Source organism: Equus caballus, chromosome X, assembly GCF_041296265.1.
Source record: "Equus caballus isolate H_3958 breed thoroughbred chromosome X, TB-T2T, whole genome shotgun sequence".
In the NCBI taxonomy this organism is placed as follows: Eukaryota; Metazoa; Chordata; class Mammalia; order Perissodactyla; family Equidae; genus Equus; species Equus caballus.
The window spans coordinates 88,491,919-88,511,744 of NC_091715.1; the positions used below are offsets into that span (position 1 = coordinate 88,491,919).

At 36.7% G+C, this 19,826-nt stretch overlaps 1 long non-coding RNA gene across 4 annotated transcripts in view; it reads left to right on the forward strand.

Annotated features, from left to right (window-relative positions):
* Nucleotides 1–19,826, forward strand: part of LOC138921827 (uncharacterized) — a 158,760-nt gene that overhangs the window by 15,031 nt on the left and 123,903 nt on the right. For 2 of the 4 annotated variants that reach the window (XR_011434708.1, XR_011434710.1), the window contains exon 2: nucleotides 18,651–18,677. The exons of the other annotated variants lie outside the window; for them this stretch is intronic. This is a non-coding gene — a long non-coding RNA (uncharacterized lncRNA). The remainder of the gene's footprint in view (nucleotides 1–18,650; nucleotides 18,678–19,826) is intronic. 4 annotated transcript variants of the gene reach the window in all.

Below are 19,826 nucleotides of genomic sequence, written 5' to 3' on the forward strand. Positions count from 1 at the left end.
GCATTTTCTCTGCTTTTTCTCACCCCATATTGCAGACTGTTTTGCAAATCTGGTGACCTGGTTCTAGCTCATGATTAGGGAATTAGGCTAAAAGCATAAGAAAATTTTTAAGAGGCCATAAAACTACTTTTAATTAAGCATTTATTATGTATCTGTCTGTACTGAGTACATTTTACATGTGTTAGCTCATCTAATTATCCTAATAGTCCTATGAGGTAGGTCTAATTCCTACCCCTCTTTTGCAGATGAGGACACTGACTCACAAATTTGTTCAAACATTTGAGCTTGTCAGACTCCAAAGTTTGTAGCAGTAGTGGCTAAGCTATGCTGCAGTGTCTATAAATACTACATTTTGGACAATAAATTTGATGAATGCCCCTTCATTTTCTAGATTGAGGCAGAGGTCATGGCAAATACCTTTGAAATTCACACAGTTAATTAGTGTTCTCCCCAAAAAAGTGACTGAAAGAAATAGATCTTTCTTGAATAATATTCAGCTGAGTATACTCTCCTCCCATCCTCTTCCTTGTAGGACGGCCATCTAGATAAATGATATCATGAAAATAAAGTGTAAAATTCTAGCATGTTATTTTAAATGTCAGACTTTAGAAGAAAATATGTAGGTGAGCCATGAGGGTTGTAAGTGGAGTCTATTAACGTTGTCAGCTCATGGTTCATTGACAGCACCTGCAATGTGGGCAGCAGAAGGGCAGACATTTGTCTTGGCTGGTCAAACAAAGTAGTTCAGGATACAGACATGGAGGAACTGTGTTTTTTTTAATAGTAAGTTGAACATGTGAAATTGTCATTTTAGTTGGTCAAAAATGGTTGAATATCAGCAATTCCATCTTTCAATACACTAGAAGTAGATGCCTTGAAAGTAATCAAAAATCAATATATAGAGAGAAACAAGGTGAAGAATCTGAGCAGGTGGTCAATGCGTAGTTCAGAGAGAGCTGTGGCAGAGCAGAACTCACACGGTCTGGATATTCAGGCAGACTTCGGTGGTGATAGCTCTGTTAATTACAGGGTAGAGACTGAATTCTCTGTTATTTTGGAAAGACATTTTTTGACTGGCATGTGTGCTCTGATCTCTAAGACAGATCATAAGGAGCTTGACTGATTATAGCACATATTAAACATGTCTTGAAACAAATTTGAATATTCCCTGTAGTTGAATCTTTGACATATGTCTACTTGGGGGAAGTTAAGCCCTGCATATAAATAAATATGGGTCTAGGTCCTTCTGTTAACCTCTCTCAGCCTGGCATAGTGGTTAATTTCACGCATTCTGCTTTAGCAGCCTGGGCTTCACAGGTTTGGATGCCGGGCCTACACACCGTTCATCAAGCCATGTTGTGGTGGTGTCCCACATACAAAATAGAGGAAGATTGACACAGATGTTAGCTCAGTGACAATCTCTCACCAAAAAAAAGGTATGCATTTTAAGGCTTTTGATTCATATTGTCAAAATGCCTTCACATGTTTTACTGTTTTACATTCCTACCAACCACATATGTATGGAAGGCCTACATGCAATCATCAACATTAGGTATTATTAATTCTTTTTAATCTTTGTTAATCTGCTTCAGGAAAAATAGCATTTTTTTAAATTTTGCATTATTTTGTCACCATTCGAGGTATGACATTTTACTCATGTTTTTAGTCATTCGTACTTCTTTTCTGAAGTGCTTACTAATGTCCTTTGCCCAGTTTCCTATTGTGTAGTTTAGATATTTCCCAATAAGTTTTGAGGATTTTTATATATTTAGGTCATTAAGTATTTATCATCTGTGTTACAAATATTTTCCCTATTTATCCTTTTTAAAGAAAAATTTGTTGTGATGTTTTAAGTTGTAGATATGTTTTTTAATGCAAACATATTTATTCATCTTTTCATTTCCGGTTTCTAGCTTTTGTGTCATGTTTAGAATGTCCATCTTTACTCCAAGATTACACATCTATTCATTTATATTTTCATCCACAATTTATGTTTAAATTTAAATTATTTATTTGTCGATAATTTTTTCTAGCGTAAAGGGTGAGGTGTTGGTCTAAGTGTTTTGTCCGTGGTTAGCCAGTTGCTCCACAATGTTCTGCCGCGGTCATTTACATTGCCACATTAATCATATGAGTGTATGCAATGTCAAAACACGGGCTTTGGAATCTGAGGGGGATTGAAATTTCAGCTCCACCAGTGACCTGTTGTGATATTCTGAGTAAATTACATAAGCTCCCCAGTTCAATTCTAGGGTGCATAACCATCCCAGTTTGCGGGGGATTGAGATGTGTCCAGGGATTCTGGATTTTAAGTGCTAAAATTGGAACAGTCGTGAGCAAACCAGGATGGTCAGCCACGCTAGATTTTTCTTTTGTAAAAATTGAAGTAATAGCATTATCTACCTGAAATAATTGTGAGGATTAAGAGATAATGAATGTAAAGGAGTTAAAGGAATATACAGTTTGTAGCAAGTACTTACAAATCACCAAATGCTATTAATGTTCTCAATCTCTTCTGACAGTTGCGTCCCATTGTATTAATAGTTGCAGCTTTTCAATAGGGTGTAATATCTATCAGGTGGGTCAAGTCCCTCTTCACTAATAATTTCTTCCAAGATTTTCTTGGTAGGCAAATCTAATAATCATTTTTTGAGACAAAATTTAGAGACATTTAGTTTAGTTTAAAAATTGTGTAGAGGGGCCGGCCCAGTGGTGCAGCGGTTAAGTTCGCACACTCTGCTTCTCGGGGGCCCGGGGTCCGCCAGCCTGGATCCCGGGTGCGGACATGGCACCGCTTGGCACGCTATGCTGTGGTAGGCATCCCACATATAAAGTAGAGGAAGATGGGCATGGATGTTAGCTCAGGGCCAGTCTTCCTCAGCAAAAAGAGGAGGATTGGCAGCAGTTAGCTCAGGGCTAATCTTCCTCAAAGAAAAAAAATTATGTAGAGATTGTAATTGGGATTGCATTAAATTTATAGAGTAGTTTGAAGAACATGTTATGTCTCTTCATTAATGCAAGTTTTTTTTTTAAATTTCTCTCAGTAGAGCATATGGATTTCTTCATAAAATTTAAATAGTTTCTACATATATCTTATTAAGTTCATTGCTAGGTATGTCATATGTAGAATTGCTATTATTAATGTAATGATTTTAATTTATATTTTCCTGATTAATGGTAGTACAAAGGAAAGGTGTTGATTTTCCTGGATTAATTTAGTTTTGTCAATTCAATGTTTTCATATTAAAATATTGCAGTTTCCAAGAAATATAACAACTAACTAGAATGTTACTAATGATAATAATCATAATAAACCACCCACGTACCTATCACACAGCTCTGGGAGTAGAACTTCATCAATACCTTTGGCACTCCTACTGTGTCTGTGCTGGATTTGATCTCACTTCCTGGAATAGAGGAAATCATTATCCTTAGACCTGAGCCAGTCATTTCCTTACTTTTCTTATAAATTTGCCATAGGTATGTGTATCCCTGAACAATGTATCATTTGTTTTGAGCTTTGTGTAAGTGGACTCAAACTGTATGTATTCTTCTGTGACTTGCTTTCTCTGCTCAGCGTTTTATTTTTGATGTCAAAATACTGTAATAGGAAAGATGACAGGCCTACAAACTTCTTTCCCATAAAATGGTTGATATGAAAAAGAAGATGACTTATTCTAAGTTCACCTGAAAAAATAAAGCTGGGTAAATAATGAGGAAAAAATCTGAAAAATCGAAAGTAATTGGGAGAGGTTGCTGTTCAACACGTTAAAATGTACTGTAGCATTACAATAATTAAATGATACAGTCCTGGTGCTAGAACAATTTACTTGAAAAGGAAAACCAGCAAAATAACTGAGAGCTATAAAAATTTATACACGATAAAGATGGTATTTCAAACTACTAGGAGAGTAGGAGTAATTTCATAGGTAGTGATTGGATAATTATATGATTCTGGGAAAATAAATAGGTCCCTGCTTCATATCATGCATCAAAATGAATTGCAGCTGGATTAATTAATTAGGTGTAATAAATCAAACTATGTACAAATAGATATAAATAATAAGAGAAGATTTATCTGATTGCCAGTTAAAGAAATCCTTTATAAAAAAGAAAACAAAAGGAAAATACTAATGGATTTAGCATAATGAAAAATTAAAGTTTTTATGTTTTTTTAAAGCACAAACAGAATTGAAAGGCAAATGAAAAAAAGTGGTAAAAAATGGCCAGACAAATATATATGACAAATAGTGACCGTCTTAATATATTTTAATATATAAAGAGCTTTTATAAATCAATAACAATATGAAAACATGGAAATATGGAAAATTGGTATGAAAATAGAAAAATGAATAAACATGAAAAATAAGTTAAAGTCACTAATAATGATACAAATGTTAATTAAATAACTCAATACCATTTTCATGTAGTAAAAGAGTAGTAAATTTTAATAAGTAGTATCAATGAGATGGAGAAAATGGGAACTTTCATATACTACTTGTGATAATGTAGACTGGTTTAAACTTCCTGGAAAGCAATTTGACAGTATGTACCTAAAATCTTCCTTATTGCTTTGTCCCTTAAATTATACTTCTAGGAAGTTATGCTAAATAATCAGAGCTATGCATAAAATTGTAGATGAGGAGCTGGCCTGGTGGTGCAGCGGTTAAGTTCACACATTCTACTTCAGCAGCCTGGGGTTTGCTGGTTTGGATCCATGGCACGGCTTGGCAAGCCATGCTGTGGCAAGTGTTCCACATATAAAGTAGAGGAAGGTGGGCACAGATGTTAGCTCAGGGCCAGTCTTCCTCAGCAAAAAGAGGAGGATTGGCAGCAGATGTTAGCTCAGGGCTAATCTTCCTCAAAAACAAAAAAAAGCAGATGAATATTTATCTAAGTCTTGTTTATGCTAGCAGAAAATTTGAAAGAATCTACATGTCTAACACAGGGCATGGCTAAATAGCTTATAATACATCCATATCATAAAATCCTATGCGGCCATTTTAAGAAAGTATTTAATAACATGGAAAATGCTTACAAAATAAAAATAATTTAAAAAATAAAATTGCAAAAATTATGTACTGTATGATTCCAATTTTCTATAATACATTTTTTGTACATATATAATATACCTTATATGCTACATATATGTATATGTATATATATCCCATTGAATGATAGGAAGTAGATATACATAAACTGTCTCTGGGTTGCAGCATTACAGGTGACTTTTCTTCATTATGTCTTTTTTAAAAAATTAATATTGTAATCAGAATATACAATTCAAAATGCATTAAAGCCTGCGTTGTTCCTTTTTCTTTGCCTTAGAAAGAGAGAATCAAAATTTTCAAAGTGTGTGCAAACCTTTCCAGTTTATTGTGCACATCACATTTTATTGCAGTTGTTTGTTTCCTTGACTGTCCTCCTACTGAATTTTGAACTTGGTTTATTCATCTCTGTGGATACAGAGTCGCATATGGTAGATGCTTAACAAATGTTTAACCAATGGATCAATGAATTAGTGAGTGAAAGAATGAATGTATGAATATTAAGGCCAATTTTACTGTTGAGCCCTGTTTTTATATTAGATTACAATGAATCTCTAAATTACAATATTTTTATTCTGTTTAAAGACATAGTTCAGGGTTGGTTTAGGAAACTGTACCTGGTTTTAGCAATAAGTTCACTTAATTTTTTCTTGATCGTTTCAGAGCATTTTAACTTATCATAGCTACCCATAAATATGTGGTTTCTAAAATCTTATTTTTTAAGTTAATACAGGCTGAGTTAACAATTGCTGCAAAAGAATTTAAATGATCCCAATAAGCTTAAATTCCTTTTTTTCTATTGTGTTGTCGTTTTTTCCTCTTTATGTTCATAGAGATAATGTAAAGCAAATGTATACAGTATGAAGATACATTTTAATTTTGTACAGTTTTTATGCCTAGGTGCTTCTGCCTAGATGATCTCTTTCAAAAGGGTTGCTTTTAGAGTAGTTTGGTGAAAAAAAGTGTGTGCACACGCATGTGTGTATGTGTATGTGTGTGTGTGTGTGTGTGTGTAGGAGGAGTAGGAAGAGGGAAAAATCCTTTAGGTAAATATTCAAACTTTGTGATATGCAATTAAATTGAGACTGGAGTGAGGTTCTTCTTTCAGTTTTAACAAATCCTTATTAAATGACCACTTCATTTCCTTCTTATACTATATCTGGTATCTCCTCATTGTGAAATGTGTGTATTTGTGTGTATGTACATTTTAATCAAAATAATAGCATCTGATTTTTATATCTGGAAGGCAGCTTTTAGGTTTTTATTCCTTGGGGGGAAATACTATTATTTTAAAATGTATTGCCAATTATAAGACAGGTATCTTATTGAAATGCATTAAAAATCTGGTATTTTCTGGCAAGAAACATGATATGGTTTTAAAAAAAAAGACAAAGTTCTATTTTTGGCAACTAATTTCCTTCTCTTTGTATTCCAAATTTCACACTATTTCTTTTCAATCCATTATGAGAATGAATTGAGGAAGCTTAGTGTTCTGAGAAAGAGTGCGATTTTCATTTTTATTTTGTTAGGAACATGGGTATTAAAGGTAAGACCTAAAATAGCAGCAGGATTAGAAACCACAACGGCCCAGAGACAGAGAATTTTTGTTCCAAGGAATATAGTCATGTAAATGGTATTTTGTATCGATTCATAGAATGACTTCAGTTTTTTCAATGGATGATAATAATCCTGATTTTAATACTTCACATTTAACCCGAGCCTTTATTGGCAATATTTGGAATTCCTTGAGTAAATTTGACAGTATTGCAGTTAGATAATCTGGACTTAAAAATAGTTACTTGTCAATTGGAAGTAAACCAACACCAAACGAAAAATAATAACATGATAAATGAATGATTAAAATGTTTTCTTCAACAACCCCGCTTCCAGGTTACTAAGTAGGCATTGAGGACTGAGTCTGGCTCATCCAGTACCCTCACTCATCTTTGGCTACTGCGAATACCTGGTCCTACAATTTCTACATTTCTTTTCTAGTGACCTTTACCAACATTACAGTTTAGCAACACTGCTGCAAGCTGAACTTTGCCATTACCTAAAATTCTTTCAATTAAAAAAAATAAAAACTTTTTTCTTATCAAGTAGATTGAGGATTGACTTACGTACAATAAACCACATCCATTTAAAATGTACAATCTAATGAGTTTTGACAGCTGTAATACAGCCATAAAACCACCACCACTATCGAGATAGAGAGCATTTCTAATATCCTCTCCAAAATTCTATTTCTTTGAAATCCATCCTTCCCTCAGCTCACCTTTGTTTCCTTTTTTTAAACTCTGAACTCCAATTTTATGACCATAACACACCGTCTTCCCCAGTCCCTTACTTTCAGCTTTCAATACCATCTCGCTGGTCTCCTGATGGTTAGCGTCCTCCTAGCTCTGCTTCTTTCTCTAACTAGTTAAAATGGTAACTCTTCAACTATATTATTTCCAGCTGTCTTAATCTTCGGCTGAACTTGCCCTGCCAATCACCAACTCTGCAACATTCGTTTTTTCCCCACTTCTGCTTCAGGGCTGTAGAGTTCTACTGGAGAAAAAGCACATATCCTTTTAGACTGGATCCGTTACAAATTTATGATCTCCGACCTCAGCTGTCAACACAGCTCAACCATTCTTTTACTCACCCCTAAGTGGTTCCCTTTCCTGAACCCTGCAGTAGCCATTCTAAACCTTACCAATCTCATTAAGATCCCTGACCTTTCAGGCCTTCCTTTTGGCAGAGGGTTTAGCAGCTTACCTCAGTGATATTCTTCAACATCCCTTCCCTCAGCCTTCAGACATGTCTGTACGTTCAGTTATCCCTGCCTTGCTTAATTTTGTCTTAGAGGAAGATGTGCCCTCGCTTTTTTCCAAAGATAACCTATCCATGGTGCTCTTGATCTCCTACCCTCCATTTCCACTGAGACTTTATTATCAATTACCCAGTTTTTCCCATTTATCTAATCTTTCTCTCCCTATCTCTCTTATCTCCTCCTTCTTTCTTCTCTCTCTGCCTCCCACTCTCTCTCTTTCTCTCTCCATTTTGTTCTAGTCTGCCTGTGTGTGTGCTTATCTGCGATGACAATCATAACCACAAACCAAACATAAAACCTCCCCTAATCCCCAATTTCTCTTCTGCAACACACAGATTACCTGGAAAAGTGGTCTATGCCCACTATTCTACTTCTCTACCCCTATTCACACCTCATCTTATTGCATTGTGGTTTCTGCCATTATCACTGCATCAAAAACGCCTTTGAATAGAGATGTTTATTTAACAATTATTTATAAAGTGTCAGGTACTTTTTAGGTACTGGGAATAGAGCCATGAATAAGACAAAATCTCTGCTTTCACTGAGTTTATCTTCTGGAGAGGGAGCCAGACAATAAACAAGTAAACAAATAAATACACAATGATTTATTTGTGTGCCACAGCCAAGTGCCACGAGGGGAAAAATAACATAAGATGTGATAGAGGATGACTGGGGGTTGGCCACTTAGATCCAATGATCAGAGAAGGCCTCTTTGAGATGATGGCATTTGAGCTGAATGATGAGAAGGAACTAGTCATGTGAAAATCTAGAAGAAAAATATTCCGAAATGTGGAACAGCCAGGGGAGAGGCCAGTGTAACCATGGCTTAAAAATCGGGGCAAGAATGGTAGGAAGTGATGTTGGAAAGTTAGGAAAGATCAGATCAGGTAGGTCCTGAAGGTCCGGTAAATACTTTGTACTGCTCTAAGTATAATGAGAAACTATTAGAGAGTTGAGAGCAGGTAAATCACATGATCTGACTTGCCTTTGTGAAAAAGATTATTGGCAGTTGATGGATAATTGATTACAGGGGAGCAAAGACAATAGCAAGGAGACCAATTAGTAGGCTGTTGCAGTAATATGGGTGAGAGGTGGTGGCATACCAGATACCTTCTCACTTCTGTGCACTTGCTCATTCAGCTCTTTCTATCTGGTGAACCCTGATTCATAATTTAAAATTCAACTCAACCATTACTTCTATGGAAAGCCTCCTCCAATTCCCAACCATGCTCCATCAGACAAAATTAATTGCTTCCTTATCTGGGTTCATACGATTTTTCTTATGACCTTTATTATACCACATACCTAGCAGAGTGGTTACATGTAAAAACTTTGGAGCCAGATTGTTTGAAAGGAAATCCTGTCTGTACCCCTATTGTAAGTTGAATTGTCACCTCAAAAGTCATATGTTGAAATTCCAACTCCCCAGTACCACAGATTGTGATGTTATTTGGTCATAGTTTCATTGCAGAAATAATTACTTAAGTAAAGTCATACTGCAGTAGGGTGGGCCCCTAATCCAATATGACTGGTGTCCTTCTAAAAAAAGAGGAAATTTGGACAAAGACATGCTCACAGAGGGAGCACTATGTGAAGATGAAGGCAGAGATTGGGGTGATGCTCCTAAACACTAAGCAATGCAAAGATTGCCAGCAGACCATCGATAGCTAAGAGAACAGCATGGAACCGATTTCTCCCTCACAGCCCACAGAAAGAACCAATCCCAACAACACTTTGACCTCACACTTTTAGCCTCCAGACCTGTGAAACAATAAATGTCTGTTGTTCTAAGTGACCATTTTGTAGTATTTGGTAACTACAGCTCTAGCAAACTAATAGATTTTGGTATTGGAGTAGAGTGCTACTGTGACAAATATCTAAAACTGTGGAAGTGGCTTTAGAACTGGGTGATGGGTAGAAGATATGAGTTTTGAGGCACTTGATAGAAAAATCTTAGATTGCCTTGAAGAGATTGTTGATAGAAGTACGTATGTTAAGGGAGATTCTGGTGAGGACTTAGAAACAAAAGAGATTTGTAGAGAGAGCTCCTATCATCTTAGAGAATACATATATCATCATGAACAGAATGCTGCTGGAAATATAAATGTTAAAGGTGCTTCTGGTGAGATCTCAGACAGAAATGAGAAACATGTTATTGAATACCGGGGGAAAGGCAATCCTTAACATAAAATGGCAAAGAACTTGGCTGAATTTTGTTTTATTGGATGGAATGTAGCACTTAAAAATGATAAACTTAGATATTTAGCTGATGGGATTTCTAAGCAAAGTGTTGAAGGTGTACCTGATTTCTCCTTGCCACTTATAGTAAAATAAGAGAGAAGAGAGGGGCTGGCCTGGTGGCGTAGAGGTTAACTGCGCACGTTCCACTTCGGGAGCCTGGGGTTCACCAATTCAGATCCTGGGTGCAGGCATGGCACTGCTTGGCAAGCCATGCTGTGGTAGGCGTCCCACATAGAAAGTAGAGGAAGATGGGCACCGATGTTAGTGCAGGGCCAGTCTTCCTCAGCAAAAACAGGAGGATTGGCGGCAGATGTTAGCTCAGGGCTAATCTTCCTCAAAAAAAAAAAAAAGAGAGAGAGAGAGAAGAGAGATTGAAGCAGGAAATATTAAGCAATAAGGAACCAGAACTTGAGGATTTGAAAAATTCTCAGCCTATCCATATTACAAAAAATGAGAAAGTATACTGTGGAAACTACAGTAAATGTCATGGCTGGATAACCGTTTGCTAAAGAGTGTAAGCATATGACTTGTGTATCTAATCAGCATCCCAGGAGAAATGTTGTCAGCTTGGACTGAAGGTGCCAGAAATGGAAGGAAATGAAGGAAGGTCGTTGGATTTCTGAGATTCTATAGGAATGAGTCTATAGAGATATTCAGCTGAAAACTGTATTATCTTCAACAAAAGGAGGAAAGATCCCAAAGGTGGTTCAGAGACTAGCTCCTCCTTGGTTTCAGAGGTCAGGGCTGCAACCCTAGTGGGCCCAGAGGACAGAGCATCAACCCAAAGAGAATTATTATCAAGGCTTAAAATCTAATGGCATTTACCGTGCTAGTGTTCAGACTTGCTGGGGATCTGTGGCCCCTTTTTTCCTTCAGATTTTTCCCTGTAGGAATGGGAAGGTCTGTCCTGTGTCTGTTCCACCATTGTATTTTGGGAATTAACAACTTATCTGGTTTTACAGGTTCACAGATGGAGAGGAATTTTGCCCCAGGATGAGTCATACCCCAGATCTCACTCCTATTTGATTTAGATGATATTTGGATGAGTTTTTCAACTTCCAGTTGATACTAGAATGATTAAAACTTTGGGGGTTGTAGAAATGTGGTGAATGTATTTTGCATGTGAAAAGGACGAGTGTTTGAGGGCTAGAGGATGGATTGTTATGAGTTAAATTGTGCCCCCCAAATTTGAAGTCCTATCTCATAGTACCTGAGAATGCGAACTTATTTGGTAATAGAGCCTTTGTAGATGTAGTTAGTTAAGATGAGGTCATACTGAAATAGGATGGGCCCCTATTGGAGGTTGCCATCAAGAGGACATGACCGCTGTTTGACTGAGGAGCTGGACCCGGGCAATCAGAGGCTGGTTACCCCTTCCCCTGTTGTTGGAATCTACGTTCTGCCCATGCTCACCAGGAGCACTTTCAAGGACACAGCCTTGAGAGAGTAACGTGTTCTTGAGACCACCACTGGGCATGTGACTGAACCCCATTAAGGCCTTTATATAAACTTTTAAGATTCTGGTGGGCAAGTGGAGAGATTTACTCATCTTGTGGCCTCCTAAGACAAGCCACGTATGTAAGTTGCCTTGCTTGTTCATACTGCCACCTACCAATCTAGAGTGGTCTGCCTCTTTCTTCCGTCTCACCTTGCCCTCTGTGTTTGGGGGACCGTTTTGAATTTCACTTGTGGAACTCCTGAGATTGTGAACCAACAGCCCCTAATCTAATATGATTAGTGTCTTTATAAAAAAGGGGAAATTTGGACATAGACATGCACACAGGGAGAACAGCGTGTGAGGATGAAGGCAGAAATTGGGGTGTTGCAGCAGAAGCCAAGGAATGTCAAAGATAATCAGCAAACCACAAGTTGCTAGGAGAGAGCGATAGAACAGACTTTTCCTTCACAGTTCTCAGAAGGAACCAATCCTGCTGATACCTCCATCTTGGACATCTAACCTGTAAAACTGTGAGACAATACATTTTTGTTGTTCTAAGTCAGTACTACCCAGTTTGTGGTACTTTATTACAGCAGTGCTAGCCAACTAATACAATCCCTTACTAGCTGTGCAACTTCAGGTGAGTTGCATAACCTCTCTATGCTTCAGTTTCTTTATCTGTAAAAAGGGAATAATAATAGTCCCTGCCCTGTGGGGTTGTTATTTGTATTACATGAATTAATACACGTAAGTGTTTTGGAATAGTGTTGGGCACATGGAAAACACTCACTGAGTATTAACTGTTATTCTCCAGACAACTTGGAGTTCTCAGAGGGCAGGAATTATCTTTTATTTATCTTTGCGTGCTATGGGATTAACAAGGTACCTGGCCCAGAGTAGAAGCTCAATATTTGTTTGTAGAATGAATTCAGATTCCCGATTTTATCTTGCGGAATAGAGCTTTTTAGAATTCTGTGATCTAGAGATCCTGGATTTCATTTCTAGGGCTTTGCGATAAAAATATTCCCAATGTTATTCAGATTGCGGTGAATAATTTGGTAGCTCGTCTACAGTTAAGCTATCACGTAGTCTCTCCAAATCTCAGTTTGTTCATCTATTAGATGAAATCGTTGAGCTAGATGATCTCTAAGGTCCCTTCTTATTTCAAAATTCTGCAAGACTAGGTCCCTGACTATAATTTAGGAGGGCAGTGCATTTGAAGAATGAGTTATATTTGCTCATTAAAGAAATAATGAAATATCTCACAAATCAACAAGAAGGCACTTTCAGGGAATGAAGACTTAATTTGGCAGGGCTCATAGTGCACTTTTGCTAGATCATTAAAATGAATAAGACTTTATGTGCATATCTATGTAATTTAATGGTTCCACTTTTCCACAAACCATTCAAAGAATTGCAGGTCTCTCCTTCTGTCGCAAGCTTCCCAGAACTGTTCCTTTTTCACCCCTCAAGTGATTATTAATAGCATTACAAGCCCCACAATTTCTGTCTATAAGCAGAACATTATGTTTTCCAACATTTTGTGTGCTGATTCAACTCTCAAGACGTTTTCTAGTCAAAACAACTGAAACTGCACTTAGGGTGAAGTCAGGGGATAGTTGAATTCACTAATACTGATCGGAACAATAAAAGGAAAATTAAAACAGTGATTTTCAGACTCTAGTTTGCATCAGAAATACTGGAGAGCTTCTTAAGAATGTAGCTTTCTGCCCACTCACTGCCAGATTCTGATTGAACAAGTCTGAGGGGAGGGGCGCCTGTGAAGGTGCATTTTTCATAAGCCTCTCCAGTGATTCCTATGTCGGTGGTCTTTCAACCATACACTGAGAAACACTGCTGTGGTCAATGGACTTACAGGCTCTCTATAATGGATATAAAATTATTTTTTTTAAAGCTCTATTAAAGTAGCAAAATTAAACATTTAAAACTAGACCTACATCATTTACTACAAATTGCCTAAATACTAAATTTTTAAGGAAACAGTATAATTTGGAAAGCTAAAAATCATTAAGTAACTATTTATTTATTCCTATTAATAATCTTATTTAAAGACCTTGATTACCATGGATCACACAACCATTTTAAATATAAACTTTCTAATCTGCTGGTCCTTTTGGAAAAAGAATGAGGCTTTCTCCCCTCTCTACCTCTACTTTAGCATGTTCACTTGTGAAACTACTATGGTTTATGTCAAGTGAAATTTAAGGAAAAGTCAGGTATTAGTCAGCTTTACTGTAGTAATAAACACCCCGAAAGTGCAGGGGCTTACGATAGTAAACATTTATTTCTTGTTCGTGTTATGTGTTGGCTGTAGATGAGCTGTGGCTCTGCTTCACCCTGCTGCACGTGTTTCTAGTTCTCAGACCTTAGCTGAGCCGCCCCTATCTCATACATGCCATTCTCATGGCAAGAGGCAGAGCCAAACATGTGATCACATTTAAAGCCTCTTCTAGGATATGATATAAATCATGTCTACTCACATTGCAAAGCAAGTCGCATGGCCAACCCCGATAACTGAGAGCAACGTGCACTTCACCTGCAAGTGGGCCTTGCAAGTTACACGGTGAGCATGGGAGCGTACGACTCTGTTACAGGCGAGGAATTGAATAGTGGTGAACAATTTGATTATCTAACAGCTGGTTCAATGAACAGTTCTGATTTCAGCTACTGTGTTTCTTTTTAAAGGAATCATTCATTTCCATAGAATATACCTCAAACAAAATCTGTTGGGGTAATGTAATCAAGTTTTAAAATTGAAATTTAAAGTTTTAACAGCCAAGGGTTACTAATTTTGTTTTATACATATAGACGATGCCTTGATTTGGCTGTTGTCATCGACTTCTTTTGCTTTTAATCTCGACTATAAGCTCCATTATGTCCTCTGTTGTATCCTCAGCGCCCAGCACAGTGCCTGACCATACAATTGAGCCCAATAGATGACTACTGAATGAATAAATGAATGCTACAGGTGGCTTGGATTAACAGAGTACAAAGGGAAGAATGTAGTATTGATGTATCTTGGATGTATCTTTTGAAAGATCTCTGAAACTTCACTGGCTCCTTACTTCCTTTACTGTTTACTGATAAAATTGAAGTTTGCTTGAAGTGCCCAGCGGCTAGGACAATAGATGGAAAGATCAAGGGACTCAATAGTTTACGGTTATCTTTATTCGATGTCTCTTAAGGAAAGTCATGTTAGATCTGTTTCAAGGGATAAAGCCAGAAACTCTGCCTTCTTGGTCTTGGTATACACAGCACCTTGCAAGATGCCTGGTACACAGCAGGTGCTCAGTCAATGCATGCTGTTAATTTGGAGTTTTTCTTATATTATTAGGCCACAAATGATCAATACTTTTTTCTATTGTCCTCCTTTGAAATCCCTCTTCACATTCCCTAGTCTCTGACAACAAGCCCCTGTGAACTGGAGAATACAAGCTCTTACATGTTCCAAGTCATACTGCCCCACTGTCCACAAACCATTGTTCTTGATAAAGTTTGCGTCCCCACTACTCTCTCCCCTCAGGGCCAGTTCCTTTATCCATCATATGTCCTGTGAAGGAGACAAGATGGGGGACAAGAGAGAGTTTTTATTCCGCAAGAGTTTAAGGATCACAGTTTTGAGAGACTGGCTTTCTACTTCAATATGTCTGGGTATTCTTGCTCCCATGAAGCCCACGCTTAGTCCCTCCTACAAACAAATAACCATGACAGGTTGACCCTCCAGCTAGAAATACCCAACATGTGTCTGAACTTGCAGTGAACAGAGGATTTAGAATTCTCTCTGGGCCTTCCAATACCCTGTCAGCCTACTGGTTTTCTAGACACAGGGGACTTCTGGGAAAGTTACAAATAATTCCTCATTTTAATTTCACTTTCTCTGTCGTCCCAATTTAGCAATTTTTATTTTAAAAGGATCCTTGCCAAGTTAGGCATAGCAATTTTGCGTTGACTTTAAAAGCTTATTAGCTATTTGTTCCAAACTAGTTTTTCCGTATTTGTTTGTTTAGTTAAGGGTCTCAAGACTTTGGTTAGAATTGATATTTGTTTCAACTTTAATCATTTTAGGAATGCTTGTTTTACTTGTAAACTTGCTATTTATCAATTTGTAGGGATGACATCTGAGTAAGAAATATTATGAAAGAAAGGAGATCTCTATACTTGGAATTATACAATTTTCTAAATGCTATTTAAACTGTTTCCTGAAGAATCAATATTCTCTTTCTCAGAAGGCCTCTGATTTCTCCACTCAACTGAAGGACATGGAAGACACTCGGTTTTAATCTTCAATCTCAAAAGACGAACTATACTCAATTCTTATGTCTATCTTACATATATTACCTGTATCATTTCCTAAGTCTGCCATAACACAATAGCACAGACTTGGTGGTGTAAACAAAAGAAATTTATGTTTTCACACTTACGGAGGCTGGAAGTCCAAGATCTATGTACCAGCAGGGTTGGTTTCCTCTGAGGCCTCTCTCCTTGGCTTGTGCTGGCCACTCTCTTGCTGCTCCTTTGCATGGTAGTTTCTCTGTGCACAGGCACTCCTGGTGTCTCTTTGTTTTATTAAAACACCAGCCATATTGGGTTAGGACCCCACTCTAATGACCTCATTTTAATGTAATCACCTCTTTAAAGACCTTATTTTCAAATACAGTCACTGGAGTTTGGGTCTTCAACATAATGAATCTTGAGGGAACAAAATTCAGCTCATAACATTACCAAAGGCTATGAGGCAGGGATTGTATTTTATTTTTCTTCAAAACATTCTGGTTAAGTAAGTAGGAATGATTATGTGATTTCACATGTAAAATCAGTGCTGCCTATTGGCACCTCAAAAATTCCAGATTACTATTCTTACATATTTTAATAATAGTTGTTTCTTAATAAATCAAAAGAGATCATTAGAAATTGATGCAAAGTATAAACAGTTGAATCGCAAAGTATAAAGAGTTATCTCCAGCCCAAAAATATTCCTTACATTATTTTGCCTGCATCCTTTCCTATGAATATGTCCACTTTTGAAAATATGAAATTTGTTCATATTGTACCTAATGTCTTGAAAATCTCCCTTCTATTTTACAATATATCACAAACATTTTCCCATGACATCAAATATCTTTCTAAAACAAAAATATTTAATATTTTTCTAGAATTATATTGCATGGCTGTTTGATAATTTTATAAATATAATTTCAAGAAATAAAAATAGAATATTATTGGTCTTTAAGTTTTCATTCATCGTTTATTTAATCACTAGTTAATCTGAATACTTTTCATATATTTATTGGTCTTTATATTTCCTTTTCTGTGAATTGCTTGTCAATGCTCTTAATCCATTGTTCTATCTCGATATTCATACTTTGCTTACTGAATTTTAATAGTTCTTTGTAGAGTAGGGATATTTACATACTATTTATAGTATATGTTGTAAATATTTTCCCAGTTGGTTCATTGCTCTGTAATTTTATTATGAAAGGATTATTAATATTTCACTTTGTCTTGCATATAGTATTCCTGAAAATATCTCTTATAGTGAACAAGTTAGCATTCTTTTTCCACTCCTTCTACCTTGTGATCATTATGGCATGAAGTTAGATTAAGAAATTTAATTAAAGTAATATATTACCATATCATGTTTGTAGCTAGCATATGAAATTGGCAAGACCTCATCACTTGCCTGCCAGATTCCTGGTCTTTTAAATGCCCTCCATCTCACTTATAATAGCTAAAGACAAGAGGTGTCATTCCACTGGGACTGCACTACCCCTGAAGTGTGGACTTTTGACATTCAACCATTTTTATCTTCAGCCTCATAGGTTATTTACTTCCTGCCCTTCTGAGACTGCTGAGATAGGTGGGTTACTCAAAGGTCTCCCTTAATTACCTTGAAATCCAGAGATCAAATATAGAGCACCCAGAGACATATTTTCTGAAGAGAAAAAGGATGCCTTAACTACTTCGTCTCAAGGTTGCCATCTTTCTTTTCTTTTCCAGATGCAATTCCTGCCATACCACATGGCTTAAGTTTTTGTTGGAATGGTCACTTCTGACTGCTTTTGAGGCCTTCAACTTCTCATGAATCTATAGACTCTTTTCTCTACCTCACATCACATGTTTACATTATATAATAGATTGCTGGGTTATAGTAATTTATTGTCACATAGCAGCGGCAACCACTATTCTAATTTCTACACCATAGATTAGTTTTACCTGCTTCCCAACTTCATATAAATGTAATTGTATGGTATGTACTCTCTTGTATCTGGCTTGGTTTGCTCAACATAATATCTACAAGATTCATGTTACTTTGTGTTCCTCATTTCTTGTTATCGCTGAGGAGTAATCCATGGCATGAATATGCCACAATTTTTACCCATTTTCCCATATAATGATGTTTGTATTATTTTTAGTTTTTGGCTATTATGAATAAACCTGCTATGAACAATCTTGTACAAACTTTTTTTCTTTTTGGCAGACATAGATTTCCTCTTTCTTGACTATAAACTTAGGAGTAGAATTGTTGAATCATAGAGTAGATGTATGTTTATTTTATTGCAAGCTGCCAGTCAGTTTTCTGAAGTGATTGTCTGTTTTTACACACCCACCGGCAACGTCTTATGGTTCCTGCTGCTTCACATCTTAGCAATTAGTCAGCACGTTAACTTTCATCATAATACTTTTTCTAAAAAACCATCCTTCCTTTTAGGGAAAATAGCTGCAAAGATATAACTAAACAAATTCTGTTAACTCCTGTCACAAACTATGCACGTTGATCCGGTACTTGTTTTCTCTCACCCTGTGTAATTTAAGCTTTTAAAGGTAATGTTATCATTTGCTCACATCTTGTGCATGAGCATTCAGGTCTTTCATCCTCTCGTCCCCTGTGAGACTATAATCAGGGGTGTTAGAGCTGAGCTAATTTCATTCTAAATATGCTTAGTATGATGCAAGATCCATGTATAATTTTAAGCCCAGCTGATGGAATAACAGTATATATTAAGAAAAAGCTGTATATAAAATAAGAACCGACCTTTCACAATCTATATTTTTCTGAGACTTTCTTTCCTATTTTCTTGTATTTCAGAGTCCCAGTAGAACAATTTGGATTAAGGTATATACCATTCTGTGTCAACAGAAGATCACTTATTTGGTAATAAATCAGAAGAGAAACATTTGGGTCATTCTACTTTAAAGATACTATCTATTCACTAGCCATCTGGGTACTCTGGTTATAAGAAAAAAGTGACCTTGGTGTTCACTCAAAACTGTGATGATTATCATTTCAATAAAGCAATTAATGGATGAATGAGCATGCTAAGTTTAGAGTCCTGGGGTGGGAAAGGAGGGCTTTCTTCCTAGGTTGGATATATTATGTACATATCCAGGAGTTTTTGCTATAATGCTTATTTTGAAAATATGAATTTCTTCTAATACATATGTAGTCCTAAAAATCACTGTGCTATACATATAATACAGTAAAAACTACAAGGCTCATGGAAAAAATAAGGATAGGCACACGACACTTGAAAACTTCATCCTGGTGTCGGCCTGGTGGCATAGTGGTTAAGTTTGTGTGCTCCACGTCTGCGGCCCAGGGTTCACAGGTTCGGGTCCCGGGCATGGACCTAATGCTGTTCTTCAAGCCGTGCTGAGGCAGCATCTCACATAAAATAGAGGAAGATTGACACAGATGTTAGCTCAGCGACAATCTTCCTCAATCCAAAAGGGGAAGATTAGCAACAGATGTCAGCTCAGGGCCAATCTTCCTCACAAAAATGAAACAAAACAAAAAAAACCAAACTTCATCCTAACTCCATTTTCCCCATGAGTCCTTCAGTTTTTATTGCACATTTGTATAGTGCAGTGATTATTGCAATACGTAAACCTTGTTATAGCGTTGTAGCAGAACAGACTATATATACACAATATAATATATAATATTTATATGTAATGCTTATATTGGTTGAATGAAATGAATGTCCATGTTGTTAAATCAGAAAAGAAACTTGTATATAGAAGAACAGTAAAGTTAAAGCAATAGAAAAATTGACAATTGGCCATTAGTTTTCATCTTATCCTTGTTTTTTTTATCGAAGATAGATTGTGGTAGAAGATACTTTGACTAACACCCTCCTCCCAAGCTATCCTTTGGGGTTCTCCTTGAAAATGAGTATAGCTATTCTTTTCAAACATAAGTTGAGTGTTAATAAAAGTGTCTTTGGGGCTGGCCCAGTTGCACAGAGGTTAAGTGCAGGTTCCG